This window comes from Amia ocellicauda, chromosome 12, assembly GCF_036373705.1.
Source record: "Amia ocellicauda isolate fAmiCal2 chromosome 12, fAmiCal2.hap1, whole genome shotgun sequence".
Classification (NCBI taxonomy): domain Eukaryota; kingdom Metazoa; phylum Chordata; class Actinopteri; order Amiiformes; family Amiidae; genus Amia; species Amia ocellicauda.
In genome coordinates, this window is record NC_089861.1 from 38900479 (window position 1) to 38916016 (window position 15538).

Consider the following 15538-nt stretch of genomic DNA (forward strand, 5'->3'; position numbering starts at 1 on the left):
ACAGACAGTGTGCTTGACAAATACTTCCCCTCACAGTCAAGTCAACATGAGCTGCATTATCTAAAAGAAGAACCCATCATTTCCTTTTGTGTCAATATCAGCGAGACAGGGATTAAAAAACACATCTGAAAATGCTACTTCTACAAGCACGCTGAGATGCCCCGTCATCAGTAGGCGTGCAGAACAGTATGGTGACAAATGTCTTGCGTGGCTCTGTGGCGCAATGGATAGCGCGTTGGACTTCTAGTGAAAAGGGCAGTGGTCATTCAAAGGTTGTGGGTTCGAGTCCCACCAGAGTCAGTGCTCACTTCATGAAACTTAGAGCTTGCTGGGCTTCCTCGTGACAGCCAGAGGTATCTTGCAGTCAAGTGCCTCGCTGATGCCTTCACTTCTTACTTTTCTGGAATGCCAACTTTGTCCCAAATCCTTGCTTGACTATCAAGACCTTCGTCGTACAGTTTTGTGGTTCTGTGCCACAATGGATAGTGTGCTGGACTTCTAGTGACACACACACACACACACACACACACACACACACACAGACACTACAATTCAATATTCAATGTGCAAACAAGTTTAGCCAGAAGAAACAGAACTCTTTCAATCAATAAATCATGAATATACATTACAAATCGATTCAGAATATGCATAATACAATGTAAAAGCCAGACACAGGGATGGAGAGAATCTCTGGTTCCGTTGGTGTCCGGGCTTTATTGTGGTTCACAGGGTAAACGGGACAAAATACAAGGGGTAAAAACAACCAAAACGAAACATCCACACAAAACAGGGTGCTCCGGGCAGTCAGGGTTGGGAGTGTCAGTCCTCCTTCTCAGCGGGTTAGCTGCCTCCATCTGGGAAGGAGAGGGATTAAATAGAGAAGGCACAGCTGCCACTGACGTCACAATCGCCTCGGTGCTCATTGCCCGCAACCGTGAGTCCACAGCCTGTTAGCGAGGGAGTGACAACACAGCTGTGGCACATGAGCACCTCATCAGCAGACGTCAGCAGCAGCCGTGCCGTGACAGACAGCGGCCTGTCACATACAATTGTATATTTCCTGCGTTCCGTTCCTGCACTCTCTCATTCACCCATTCTAGCTGAGGCAGCCAGTGAGCCCACACACGTGCTATCCCTTCCTCTTCCTCTCACTTCACTGCTATATCAGCGATGACATCATAGAAATCTCTCACCTGACAGCAATGACATTACAGAGCACATACATTATGTCTCTCGCCACACTGTCAGTGTTGACTTTCTCGCTCAGTATGCCAGCTCTCCCGGAAACACTGCAATACGTGGATGAGTTTGTACCATTTTTGGATGCTCTACCCTGCTGGGGCGGAGCTGTGATCCAGCTGAAAAGCAGGTCAGGCATGTGGGCACCTGGGCAGCGAAAGATGTATTCGTAATGAAGAGAAACCCAGGTCCAACCCTCCGGTCCAGCCACAGACAGCCACAGAAGTAGTATAGATGGCGGCATGACTTATTTTGACAGCTGGAAGTCCCGCCCTCCCTATGAACCTTTGAACGGGAACTCCTCTCTCCTTCCCAGCACCCCCCTTGGGTTACCATTTGACCCTCCCTTGTCAGCCATCTTGGATGATATCGGCTATTTTGGATGTCAGCCATCTTGGCTGATATCGGCCATTTGTAAGGTCATAGGTCATCTGGTAAGATGGTAGCCATTTTGTTAGGGTGACATCCATCATGGTGAGTGTCCAAGTGCACCTCACCCTGCTGGTGTGGAGATGTAACGTTTAATAGCGTAAACTGTGTTTTTAAGGTTATATTGTTTTCATGATACTGTGTTGGAAAATTAAGAAATAAGAAAATAAAAGTTTTATATATTTTAGGTTATAATGTTTTATGATACTGTTTAAGTAAATAAAAAGAATAAGAAAAGTTATATATATATATATATATAGGTTATATTGTTTTATGAAACTGTTTTGGTAAATTAAAAAATAAGAAACATTTTAAATATATATATATATATATATATATAAATATATATATATATATATATATATATATATATATAAGTTTATATAGAGAATAAGAAAATAGAAGTTTTAAATACATACATATATATATATATATATATATATATATATATATATATATATATATATATATATATAAGATTATATTGTTTTATGATACTGTTTTAGTAAATAAAAATAATAAGAAAAGTTATATATATATATTAGGTTATATTGTTTTATGAAACTGTTTTAGTAAATTAAAAAATAAGAAAAGTTTTAAATATATATATATATATATATTTAAGGTTATATAGAGAATAAGATAATAAAAGTTTTATATTTTATTTTAGGTTAAAATGTTTTATGATTTGTTTTAGTAAATTAAAAAATAAGAAAAATAAAAGTTTTATATATATACAAGATTATATTGTATACATTTAAGAAAAATAAAAGTTGTAAATACACATATATATTTTATTTTAGATTATGTTTGATTATACTGTTTTAGTAAATTAAAAAATAAGAAAAATAAACGTTTTATATATATTTAAGGTTACAATGTTTTATGATACTGTTTTAGTAAATTAAAAAGAAATATGAATGTTTACTCAGAGTGGGATTTGAACCCACATGTGTTTTTAGTTTATATGTTTTATGATTAGGCTTAGGATGATACTGTGTTTGCAAAATAAAAAGGTAAGAAAAAATCAATTAAGAAATGTATAGACTTACATATATTGCATGTCATTACATATATATTTAAGCAAACACAGATAAACACACATACCTATATCTCTTTAGTTTATATTTATCAATAGACAATAGAGAACAACAGTGAAATGTATAGAATTATATCTGTACATTTTGACCAGCACTGTACTTATTATATTTGTTACATTAGTGAATGCTCAAACGTAGCCTTAACATGTATCATATTTAAGAATATACTGCATTTCATTCCATTACACACACACACACACACACACACACACAAACATATATATATATCTTGTTAGGTTTTATTTATCAATAGACACTAAAGACATGCACACCACTTTTCTTAGAGAGACACAGTGAAGCACTATTTGTGAATACTCATATGTAATAAATAATATATGTATATATGATTTGTTTGTGCTTTAATGTATAGAATTAATAAAATACACACACACACACACACACACACAATGGTGACTTTTATTGTGACAAACAAGCATTTTACAACATGGAACATAGTCAGAAGTAGAAAAAGATACTCCATGAAATGTTTTATAGATACTTGTAATCATTAATTTCTTGTTCACAACACCAACATTGGACAGAAAGAAACACTGACCTGTACAGAGTAATGTCATTTCCAGCATATTCCATATATATTCTATTCAGTCTTTCACTCTTGGCTTCTTTTTCAAAGTTATACCAGGTTCTGGTGACAAAGTACATCAGGTATATATTGTAAATAAAGTGAGAAACACTTAAGTTTCTATTCCTTTGGAAATACCTTATTTTTCAAACCTACAAATACATGGTGACAACTGCAAGCATGACACACATACAAAACACAGAAATAGGGACCACATTGCAAGGATATAATAAGCACAAATAGTATTTTACTGCAAATTTTAAGTTTTGTAAAATTATTTATATAACTTCTAGGAGTAATCTGCAAACTACATAGTGAAAATGCAATCAGTCTTCAGGAAACACACACAGCAGACTGAAATAAGCACAACGTCATATTTATATGAACCAAAACTGCATTCTACTAAACCCTGAAACTCTGAAAAATCACTACAAACTCTATGTTTTGTAAAATGGCTTATTTCACAGACACAGAAACAAATAGGCTCACCCTCAACATATTCCAACACTTACAAAAATTATGATGTAAACTTAAAGGTTTACCAGTAGTACAGGGGTATTATTAATCTATTCATGCAACTTTTAGACACTTGTCTACTACAGAGCTAACAACTGCATTGATAGCGGGTAGCAGGGCTTTGACAATGCTGTGCGGTGGGGTTTAAAATGACTTTGTAGGCCAGAGCTTCAAAACCTTACCCCATTTTAACATTTTCAAATTAGCCTCCAACCCCTAAAATACTAAGACATGTTTTGTTTTGTATCATATGTATCATGTTGTATTACTATGTACATTAATGTGGTTTATAATTTTGATTTAATTTGACATAATTTTATCATATTTTTAATTACAAATTCATATATATAAATAACAAATACTATATAATAATAGTCATAATAATGCAAAAACATATTAAGCAATCATATTTTTACTTACAAAATAATATATATAAAATAACAATATCGAGCGTGGTATTGACGGTATGGAGAGACCCCGTTCCTCCTCCTCCCGTCCCCGCTGCTGTGCCACGTGTGGCCACCGCATGCTACCGGCTTGGAGTGGTGACGTGATCTGCCCCCTCTGTCAGGGACCGGACCCGCGGGGTCCTAGTCACGTCCTGAAAGACAGGGGGCGAGATGCTGCACCAAGATGGACCAGATCTGTGCCCTACTGGCTGCTCAAGGTTTATTTAGCCGCCCTCTCCTCATGTCATGTCAGGATTGATGGCGAGCCTCCGGACCCTCATTTTTTAGCAGCGCAGTTTCTGAAAGGTGCACGTAGGCAGAGGCCTACCCACGCTCCTTCTTTGCCCACATGGCGCCTTAATGTAGTGCTGGACACGCTTTCTAAGGCCCCATTTGAGCCCTTGCAGTCATATGACTTAAGGTTTGCGTCACTGAAGACGGCATTTTTGCTGGCAATCACGTCAGCGAGTCACATGCCCTGTCTGTTCACCCTGTGTGTGTCCGTTTTGCAGGAGATGGTTCCAGGGTTACACTTTGACCTAATCCTGCATTCCTCCCGAAGGTGCTGTCTCCTTTCCATATCAACAGGCCTATTGAGTTGATGGCTTTCCATCCTCCACCCTTCTCTTCGGAGGAGGAGAGTAGGCTACACCTGTTGACCTGCTGCGGGCTCTCAGGTGCTATTTGAAGCGCACCAAGGACATTCGATGTTCGGACCAATTGTTTGTGGCCGGGCGCTTTCAAAGCAGCGCCTCTCGCACTGGATTGTGGACACCATTACCACGGCTTATGAGTCAACTGGAGCCCCAGTGCCTGAACACCTGGTGGCCTACTCAACTCAAGGTGTAGCCACGTCGTGGGCCCTTTTTCCAAGGCGCCCCACTGGCAGACATCTGTGCGGCTGCCAGTTGGGTCTTGCCACACACCTTTGTTCGGTTGTACAGGCTGGACGTGACGGGCCCAGTTCCTTCTATTGGGAATCCGGTGTTGGCTTCAGCTGAGTCGCAGTAGCCTGTTAGGCACTGGCTCCTGGCTTTTCTATCCCTGTCTGCCCCTGTTGAGCATGCTTGGGAAAAGCAATGCAGAACCGTTATCCCTTCCTACCGGACTGTGACTTGTATACAGTTCATTCTATAGGTGGGAGTGCATGTGTTTTTTACACGTGTACCCCGCCATTGTACATAGTTCCTTTGTCAGCAGGCCTTGGCCCCTCCCTAGCTATACTAGCTGTGCTGAGGGCCGCTGCTGCTGTATTCAGCAGTAGGCTTTGAGTTTGCTCTTGTGCCCCGCTGTGTATATAGTTCATTTATTGACATCATTAGAGCATCTGTTGCCGCTAGCTTCCGCAGTGGGTATCCTGCTCCTGTGTCATGTGTGTGGTGCATGAACTGGCTCCTGCGCCCCGCAGTGTATATAGTTCTTTAGAATATACAGTTGAGCTTGTCCTCTCCTTATTAAGTTTAGAATGGACAACTGCTCCTGTTGTTAGCGAGGGCACTCGTGCTTTGCTATGTATATAGTTCCTTTGCCAGCAGTCTGTGGCCCCGCCCTAGCTATGCTAGTGCTGAGGCCACTGCTGCGGTGTCCAGCGGAAGGCACTTGAGTTGGTTCTTGTTGGTCCACTGTGTATATAGTTCCATTATTCGTAATTGAACTATCCAGCAGTGGCTATCTAGTCTGGGTAGCCCGCTGTATGTTGAGCACGGGCTCAACGGACTGCGACCTGTGCTTATATGGTGTGGTCTGGGTATTGGCCCTGCTCCTAGCCCTGCTAGTAGAGCAGGAGACTGCTATTACTAGGCTTCATGGTAGGCACAAGGTCTTGTTGCCTGTGGATACACCATTGCTTATTTCTTCCCAGTTCAGCGTGACTGTGGTCTTCGCGTCTGAGCAGCCCAGATGTGGCCCAAGGGGCCCCTGTGGTTCTATCATAGAGTTGGTACGGCTCCTAGTAGGTTCGCCTCGGGGCAGGCTCTCTTACCAGCTCGCTGCCTCCTCCCTTGCGACGGTTTGGTTATACTGTAACACCTCCCCCTTGGGCAGTGCTTCTGACTCGAAAGATAACGATAGGTTGCGTATGAAACCCCGGTTATCTGAGAAAACAAGCACTGCCCAAGGGTTGCAAGCTCGCGCAGGAGTTCAAGCTCCCGGCAAAAAGAGGAAGTCCTTGTGCAGACGTCACCTTTTATACAAACAGGAAGTGGAAGGGTCCTGTTTGAGTGACGGGCACAAGGGCCAATGGCAGCTTTGATAGACAAAAGTCTTCGATGCGTTCCAGCGATGCACGCTGAAAACCCCTCCCCCTTGGGCAGTCCTTCTTTTCTCAGATAACCGGGGTTGCATATGCAACCTATCGTTCTTTGTCTATGGTTAAATCCCTCTCACTTTGTAACTTTTACTAGTAAGTCAAATTGAGATTTTAAAAGTTGGTACATGTGAGTCAGAGCCAAGAAGGTTGAATTCAGACTGTAGGTTGTTTATGTACATGGGTAAATTACTTTTGCTAGCCTAGTATAGAACTATATACCAATGCTTTATTGTCCTTCAGGCTAAATCATTTTGTATACCAAACAATGGTGAGTGACATATTCTGAGTAATGTACTTAAACTAGTGCTAATCATGCTCTGAAACCAACCCATAGAGAACAAGGTGAAAACTGGAATTAATGGCAAAGCACAGCCATAAACAGTCAACATAATCAAGCCCAGTTAGAAATATAGATGTCTAATTATTTTGAGCACTAATCTTACATTTCATAAAGAAAAGCATTTAATTCTTAGCAATTGTTAGGTGTATGCTGTACGTATTCCAGTTAGTTCACTGTAATGACAGAAATGAGAAGTTCATTTCTTTAGCACACTCACGGAAAACCATTTATTTTTAAACAGTTACTAGATAGCCAGTTTAGGCCTTCATCTTAGTTATTTCTAATAGCAAGAGTGCTTAAAATTATTAATTGAATTATATATCTTTGTTCCCCCTTTTTCTTACTGCTCTCATAAAATAACATTTTATTCAAGCAATAACAGGGTAGCCTAAATATACAACATATCTTAAAGTACAAGGCATCTGAAAGCTGTGTATGGTCTCAATGCATTTGATGCGGAGGATTAATTCAACTGAAAATGGTCAAAACTGTGGACTTTTATTGAATGTTAAATTTGACAGTGTTCTCTCTTAAGGACCTGTTGCCTGTGGGACGTTGCTGCTTTGGTTGTGTCCAGTGCCATTTCAGATAAGAGAGGCTCTGCAGGACAAGCAGGACAGAAACCCGTCTCACAGACACTCTGCCTGCTCTGCATCTCCATTTCCCCTCTCCACCGCACACAGCTGAACGTTATTCTGAATCTTACACAGAGCGCTCAGCTTCTGACACTGATGGCAACATGGGGCCTGGCTCCGAGCCTGAGGAAAACCATGAGGTAATTCAAACTTATTTAATTTCTATACTGTGAAATGTCAGATTGAAAGTGGTTTCTGTTCTTAATGTTTGTATTGTTTATGTATTTCATGTATTTTTGTACAGTTTTGTGTTGACGAGTCCTACATCAACATGAATGTGAATTTCAATGTGAAGAGCACGTGTCATGCTCTGTAATGCAAGGGAGCAATGAGGGGCTGTAGAGACACTCATAAGAGTAGCAGGAGCACTTTTTTATGAACTACTAATTTGTTATATTTTAATAGAATATGAAATGTAGTAGAAAGTTGTATCAGATCAGACCACTGGACAGAAACACCCCACCAAGACTGAGTTTTCATGTTTCTGCACATGTCACCTACAAACTGTTGACAGAGTGGATGAGGGTCTACAGCAGAGGTTCCCCATCCTGAGGTTGTGACAAAGTCAGGGTGAGTTTTGTTTAATATGTTTTTAAATTATTATTATTATTATTATTATTATTATTATTATTATTATTATTATTATTAAATTATTATATTGTTATTTTAAATATATTATTCTGTAAGTAAAAATATGATTGCTTAATATGTTTTTGCATTATTATTACTATTATTATATAGTATTTGTTATTTATATATATGAATTTGTAATTAAAAATATGATAAAATTATGTCAAATTAAATCAAAATTATAAACCACATTAATGTACATAGTATAACAACATGATACATATGATACAAAAAACATGTCTTAGTATTTTAGGGGTTGGAGGCTAATTTGAAAATGTTACAATGGGGTAAGGTTTTAAAGCCCTGGCCTACAAAGTCATTTTAAACCCCACCGCACAGCATTGTCAAAGCCCTGCTACCCGCTATCAATGCAGTTGTTAGCTCTGTATTAGACAAGTGTCTAAAAGTTGCATGAATAGATTAATAATACCCCTGTACTACTGGTAAACCTTTAAGTTTACATCATAACAAGTGTTGGAATATGTTGAGGGTGAGCCTATTTGTTTCTGTGTCTGTGAAATAAGCCATTTTACAAAACATAGAGTTTGTAGTGATTTTTCAGAGTTTCAGGGTTTAGTAGAATGCAGTTTTGGTTCATATAAATATGACGTTGTGCTTATTTCAGTCTGCTGTGTGTGTTTCCTGAAGACTGACTGCATTTTCACTATGTAGTTTGCAGATTACTCCTAGAAGTTACATAAATAATTTTACAAAACTTAAAATTTGCAGTAAAATACCATTTGTGCTTATTATATCCTTGCAGTGTGGTCCCTATTTCTGTGTTTTGTATGTGTGTCATGCTTGCAGTTGTCACCATGTATTTGTAGGTTTGAAAAATAAGGTATTTCCAAAGGAATAGAAACTTAAGTGTTTCTCACTTTATTTACAATAGATACCTGATGTACTTTGTCGCCAGAACCTGGTATAACTTTGAAAAAGAAGCCAAGAGTGAAAGACTGAATAGAATATATATGGAATATGCTGGAAATGACATTACTCCGTACAGGTCAGTGTTTCTTTCTGTCCAATGTTGGTGTTGTGAACCAGAAATTAATGATTACAAGTATCTATACAACATTTCATGGAGTATCTTTTTCTACTTCTGACTATGTTCCATGTTGTAAAATGCTTGTTTGCCACAATAAAAGTCACCATTGTGTGTGTGTGTGTGTGTATTTTATTAATTCTATACATTTGAGCACAAACAAATCATATATACATATATTATTTATTACATATGAGTATTCACAAATAGTGCTTCACTGTGTCTCTCTAAGAAAAGTGGTGTGCATGTCTTTAGTGTCTATTGATAAATAAAACCTAACAAGATATATATATGTTTGTGTGTGTGTGTGTGTGTAATGGAATGAAATGCAGTATATTCTTAAATATGATACATGTTAAGGCTACGTTTGAGCATTCACTAATGTAACAAATATAATAAGTACAGTGCTGGTCAAAATGAACAGATATAATTCTATATATTTCACTGTTGTTCTCTATTGTCTATTGATAAATATAAACTAAAGAGATATAGGTATGTGTGTTTGTCTGTGTTTGCTTAAATATATATGTAATGACATGCAATATATGTAAGTCTATACATTTCTTAATCGATTTTTTCTTACCTTTTTATTTTGCAAACACAGTATCATCCTAACCCTAATCATAAAACATATAAACTAAAAACACATGTGGGTTCAAATCCCACTCTGGGTAAATATTAATTTTTCTTTTTAATTTACTAAAACAGTATCATAAAACAGTGTAACCTTAAATATATATAAAACGTTTATTTTTCTTATTTTTTAATTTACTAAAACAGTATAATCAAACATAATCTAAAATAAAATATATATGTGTATTTACAACTTTTATTTTTCTCAAATGTATACAATATAACCTTGTATATATATATATATATATATACACTCACCTAAAGGATTATTAGGAACACCTGTTCGATTTCTCATTAATGCAATTATCTAACCATCCAATCACATGGCAGTTGCTTCAATGCATTTAGGGGTGTGGTCCTGGTCAAGACAATCTCCTGAACTCCAAACTGAATGTCTGAATGGGAAAGAAAGGTGATTTAAGCAATTTTGAGCGTGGCATGGTTGTTGGTGCCAGACGGGCCGGTCTGAGTATTTCACAATCTGCTCAGTTACTGGGATTTTCACGCACAACCATTTCTAGGGTTTACAAAGAATGGTGTGAAAAGGGAAAAACATCCAGTATGCGGCAGTCCTGTGGGGGCGAAAATGCCTTGTTGATGCTAGAGGTCAGAGGAGAATGGGCTGATTCAAGCTGATAGAAGAGCAACTTTGACTGAAATAACCACTCGTTACAATCGAGGTATGCAGCAAAGCATTTGTGAAGCCACAACACGTACAACCTTGAGGCGGATGGGCTACAACAGCAGAAGACCCCACCGGGTACCACTCATCTCCACTACAAATAGGAAAAAGAGGCTACAATTTGCACAAGCTCACCCAAATTGGACAGTTGAAGACTGGAAAAATGTTGCCTGGTCTGATGAGTCTCGATTTCTGTTGAGACATTCAGATGGTAGAGTCAGAATTTGGCGTAAACAGAATGAGAACATGGATCCATCATGCCTTGTTACCACTGTGCAGGCTGCTGGTGGTGGTGTAATGGTGTGGGGGATGTTTTCTTGGCACACTTTAGGCCCCTTAGTGCCAATTGGGCATCGTTTAAATGCCACGGCCTACCTGAGCATTGTTTCTGACCATGTCCATCCCTTTATGACCACCATGTACCCATCCTCTGATGGCTACTTCCAGCAGGATAATGCACCATGTCACAAAGGTCGAATCATTTCAAATTGGTTTCTTGAACATGACAATGAGTTCACTGTACTAAACTGGCCCCCACAGTCACCAGATCTCAACCCAATAGAGCATCTTTGGGATGTGGTGGAACGGGAGCTTCGTGCCCTGGATGTGCATCCCACAAATCTCCATCAACTGCAAGATGCTATCCTATCAATATGGGCCAACATTTCTAATGAATGCTTTCAGCACCTTGTTGAATCAATGCCACATAGAATTAAGGCAGTTCTGAAGGCGAAAGGGAGTCAAACACAGTATTAGTATGGTGTTCCTAATAATCCTTTAGGTGAGTGTATATACAACTTTTATTTTTCTTATTTTTTAATTTACTAAAACAAATCATAAAACATTATAACCTAAAATAAAATATAAAACTTTTCTTTTCTTATACTCTTTTTATTTACTAAAACAGTATCATAAAACAATATAACCTATTGATTATATATATATATATATATCTGTATTTAAAACTTTTATTCTCTTTTTATTTACTAAAATAGTAGCATAAAACAATATAACTTTAAATATATATATGTATTTAAAACTTTTCTTATTCTCTTTTTATTTACTTAAACAGTATCATAAAACAATATAACCTTAAAAACACAGTTTATGCTATTAAACATTACACCTCCACACCAGCAGTGTGAGGTGCCCTTGGACATTCACCATGATGGATGTCACCCTAACAAAATGGCTACCATCTTACCAGATGACCTATGACCTTACAAATGGCCGATATCAGTCAAAATGGCCGATATCATCCAAGATGGCTGACAAGGGAGGGTCAAATGGTAACCCAGGGGGGTGCTGGGAAGGAGAGAGGAGTTCCAGTTCAAAGGTACATAGGGAGGGCGGGACTTCCGGCTGTCAAAATAAGTGATGCTGCCATCTATACTACTCACAGACACAGTTAGCCACAGCCACGGCTTCTTCCAATTCTCGTCAGTGTTCCAGATTCGATGTTTTTTTTCTTCAGTGACGTTGTAAACACGCACGTGGGGAGCACATCAAAACCCAGTTTTGTGATTCAGTTACAGAAACAACTGACACAGCGGAGCAGTAGGGGTTGTAACATTTTTTGGTCCAAGGTCTGGACCACAGCGACTGAGTGGTCCGGACCTCGGCACTGTGGTCCACGGAGTGGTCCCGATCACGTAACGCAAATTGGGATGGGTTTTTGTTTAGTTTTTTTGGACACACCGTATAAAACCCATTTACTGTCAAATATATTATCGACATATCCAAACTACAAACATAATGATCATAAATGTACAATATTAATAGTATAATTCTCATTTGTAACATAGCCGATAGCTGATTTCTTTTTTAATCTTATCTATCAGACAATTTGTAGGAAGCTGTGCTAACGTTACTCTGAAAAATGCGCTTACATTGAGCAACTTTGTCATTCTGAATGAAATTATTCAAGTTATCAATTTTTCCTCATCATGACTGAAGAGAAAAGATAGCTTATTTAGAATCTTATCTTTAATTTAATGTCAGCCTATTTACATGTCCTCTGTTTGCGCTCTGCCAAGAAATGTTTTATCAACTTTTTTGGTTAAACCATATCTTCCTTATTTTATCACTGTGAGATCTAGCAACATTAAAAACAAAAGCATAGGTTGTTTTGTTTATGTATGGTTAACATTGTAATAGTTGGTATTTTAAAGAGAGATTATAAGAGATGTATTAACGTATTGATCATCTGATGCCCTTTGTCTTTTCTTGAAGGATAATGTCATTATGAAGAAGATAAAACTTTTTTTTTTTAAACACCTCCCCCCAGCAGGATTTGGGTCGCCTCCGCACTGTTTCTGCTGAAACAAAAAAACAAGTGTCAATCTCTGCAGGAATCTACTCCGGCTCCCCCTTCTGGTGATGAAGAGGAACCCGAGTCCAAGATGCTTCCAACCAGCCCTCAGGCGCTCCCTTCGGCTGTAGGTCACGCTCCAGGGGGCCGGGGGAGTTAAGAGGGTGTCACTGGACGGGGACGACAAATGCCTCCAGTGACAGACGGACGCACACAGAGAGAGAAAGAGACAGAGAGAGAGAGTTGCACTTCCTCCTGCAATGCAATAAATATGCCCAAAATAAGGGACACATTCCTTAACAAAATAATGAATGCCACCCTACCTTTGACAAAACTGAGAAAAAATAAAAATGGTCAGTCCTCCTGGAGGAGGGACACACAGCCTCCCTGGCTGCCCAATATGTCACCGCCTGCCACAGCCTGAGGGGCACAGTGACACATGAGCACCAGCTGTAAATAAAATGTAAATACTCATTTGTAATGCATGTCATTGTATTTCCAAAAAGGAATCTGTAAACACTAAACCTATTTTCTTTAGTTCTATGTATTAAAGATCATTTTTAGTTTATTACATTTTGTTTTTCTGTACTTTTATACATCTTATTGTGATTTTGGCAGGACGCTGTCTGTCACGGCATGGCTGCTGCTGACGCACACTAATTAGGTGCTCATGTGTTGCAGCCGTGTTGTCCGCTGCTTCGCAGACAGCTTGTGAGCTCACGGCTGCAGGCAATGATCACTGAGGCGACTGTGACGTCATTGGCAGGTGTGCTTCATCTATTTAATCCCTCTCCTTCCCCGAGGGAGACTTTATTGTGACTGCCCGGAGCACCCTGTTTGTGTGGATGTTTTGTGTGCTGGTTTTGCCTTGTTTTCCCCTTTTTGTGTTTTTTTCTGTTGGACTATTGTGAACCCCAATAAAGCTCGGACACCGCCGGAACCCGAGACTCTCTCCGTTTATTGTGTCCGGCATTTACATTTGGTGGCCAATGTGGGGAAGCTTTGTGACATACTTACCCTGAACTCTGTACCCGGAAGGACAGCTATGGAGGCGTCTCCAGTGGAACAGTTGTTGGCCCCAGTGGTGAAGCTGCAGGCTCAAAAACAACAAACTCTCGAGACGCTTGTCCAGCAACTTCAAGTACCAGCTCCTGCACCTAACCCTGCTGTTTACCGCAGCAAACCCGGCTTGGGCAGGTCTGCAGATTCCAAAGATGGGACCGGAGGACGACCCAGAGGCTCTGAATTTCTGTCCAATATTAAAGATCCTAGGCTCTCATTGTCTGATTTGGCTGGGGCACAATTGGGACATGTCTCTGGGGACCGATCACCATTAGTGACTGCAGGTGATGAGAGGGGCAGGGACAGCCTTCCCTCTGACTCCAGTCGTGTAGCAGCCAACAGTACCCTGTTGGACCCAGGGGAAGGAACGAGTTCTGGGACTCACCTCCTCTCTCCTTCTTCCAGTGGAAGGCCCGACACTGGATCCCGCCCTCAACCGGGTTTCCGATTTCGCTATGGACCAGACACAGGATGATGCCCTGGGACATATATATGACCAGGTCAGAGTTGTTGATGGTTGCATAGTGAATACACAGAGGGCACTTTGTGTTTCTCTCCAAACCAGCAGCCAAACCGATCATGCTGGATGATGTTGCAGACAGAATAACGTTCACCACGGTGCCTCCACACTCTTTCACGAATACCAATCGAGCTGCACGGTGCTGGGCTGTGAGCACAGGTCCCACTAGAGGATGACGGGCCCTCGTGCCACCCTCATAGAGTCTGTTTCTGACAGTTTAGTCAGAAACATGCACACCAGTAGACTGCTGGAGGTCATTTTGGAGGGCTCAGGCAATGCTCCTCCTGTTCCTCCTCGCACAAAAAAGCAGATACTGGTCCTTCTGGTTCTTCTGATAGCACGGATGAATGTGCCATACTGGAGGAGCTGGACTACCTGTGCAACCTGAATGGGCTGCAAGGAGCACCTCATAATTCCAGTAGTGACAAGGACACTAGCAAAAGGCAAAACTAGAGAAGAATCAGTCAGGAAGCATAAGGAGAGAGCAATCGTCTGTGGCCACTACCTGCAAAACCATTCCCTTTTTGGGGTTGTCTTGCTGTTGCCTATCTCCGGTGCACCTGCTGTCACTTTCATTTGCACCAAAACAAGAGACAGTGATTCACAACCGCTTAGGCTTCCTAACTGTACAGATTAATATGCCTGAACTGTAACTGACTTGGTATTATGCTGTGATGATTACTTGTTTCCTTATTTTTTTGAGAGGTGTATTATAGAAGATAGCCTTGAGAATGCGGCCACACAATTGCGGGAATCCGTGACTTTCAACACTTATGCAACCGAGTCGAGGTGACCAACAGCTCAATGTCTGGTTGGCACCATGGCTTAGATGTGCCATTCATGAAACTTGCGTTGATTCTTGAAGCCACTGGCATTGCTTCCCTCTCCAAGTCTGTGTAATAAGGAATTGGCAGGAGCCCACGAGTTGAAACTATCAGAGGACAGAATGCAAATGAAGTGTTCTGAGAAAAGCAAAGCGGCGAAAGGACATTTTCCCGTGTGCATGTAGATGGCCGACTTTGACACGGCTTGATGAAGTCTTGTGGATCCTACCAC

General features: G+C 40.0%; 1 non-coding gene across 1 annotated transcript; it reads left to right on the top strand.

The window, feature by feature from the left end:
* The first annotated feature begins 209 nt into the window (after positions 1-209).
* Positions 210-300, top strand: trnar-ucu (transfer RNA arginine (anticodon UCU)). The gene is given in 2 exon segments: positions 210-246; positions 265-300. It is a non-coding gene; the product is annotated as a tRNA-Arg (tRNA).
* The last annotated feature ends 15238 nt before the right edge of the window (positions 301-15538 follow it).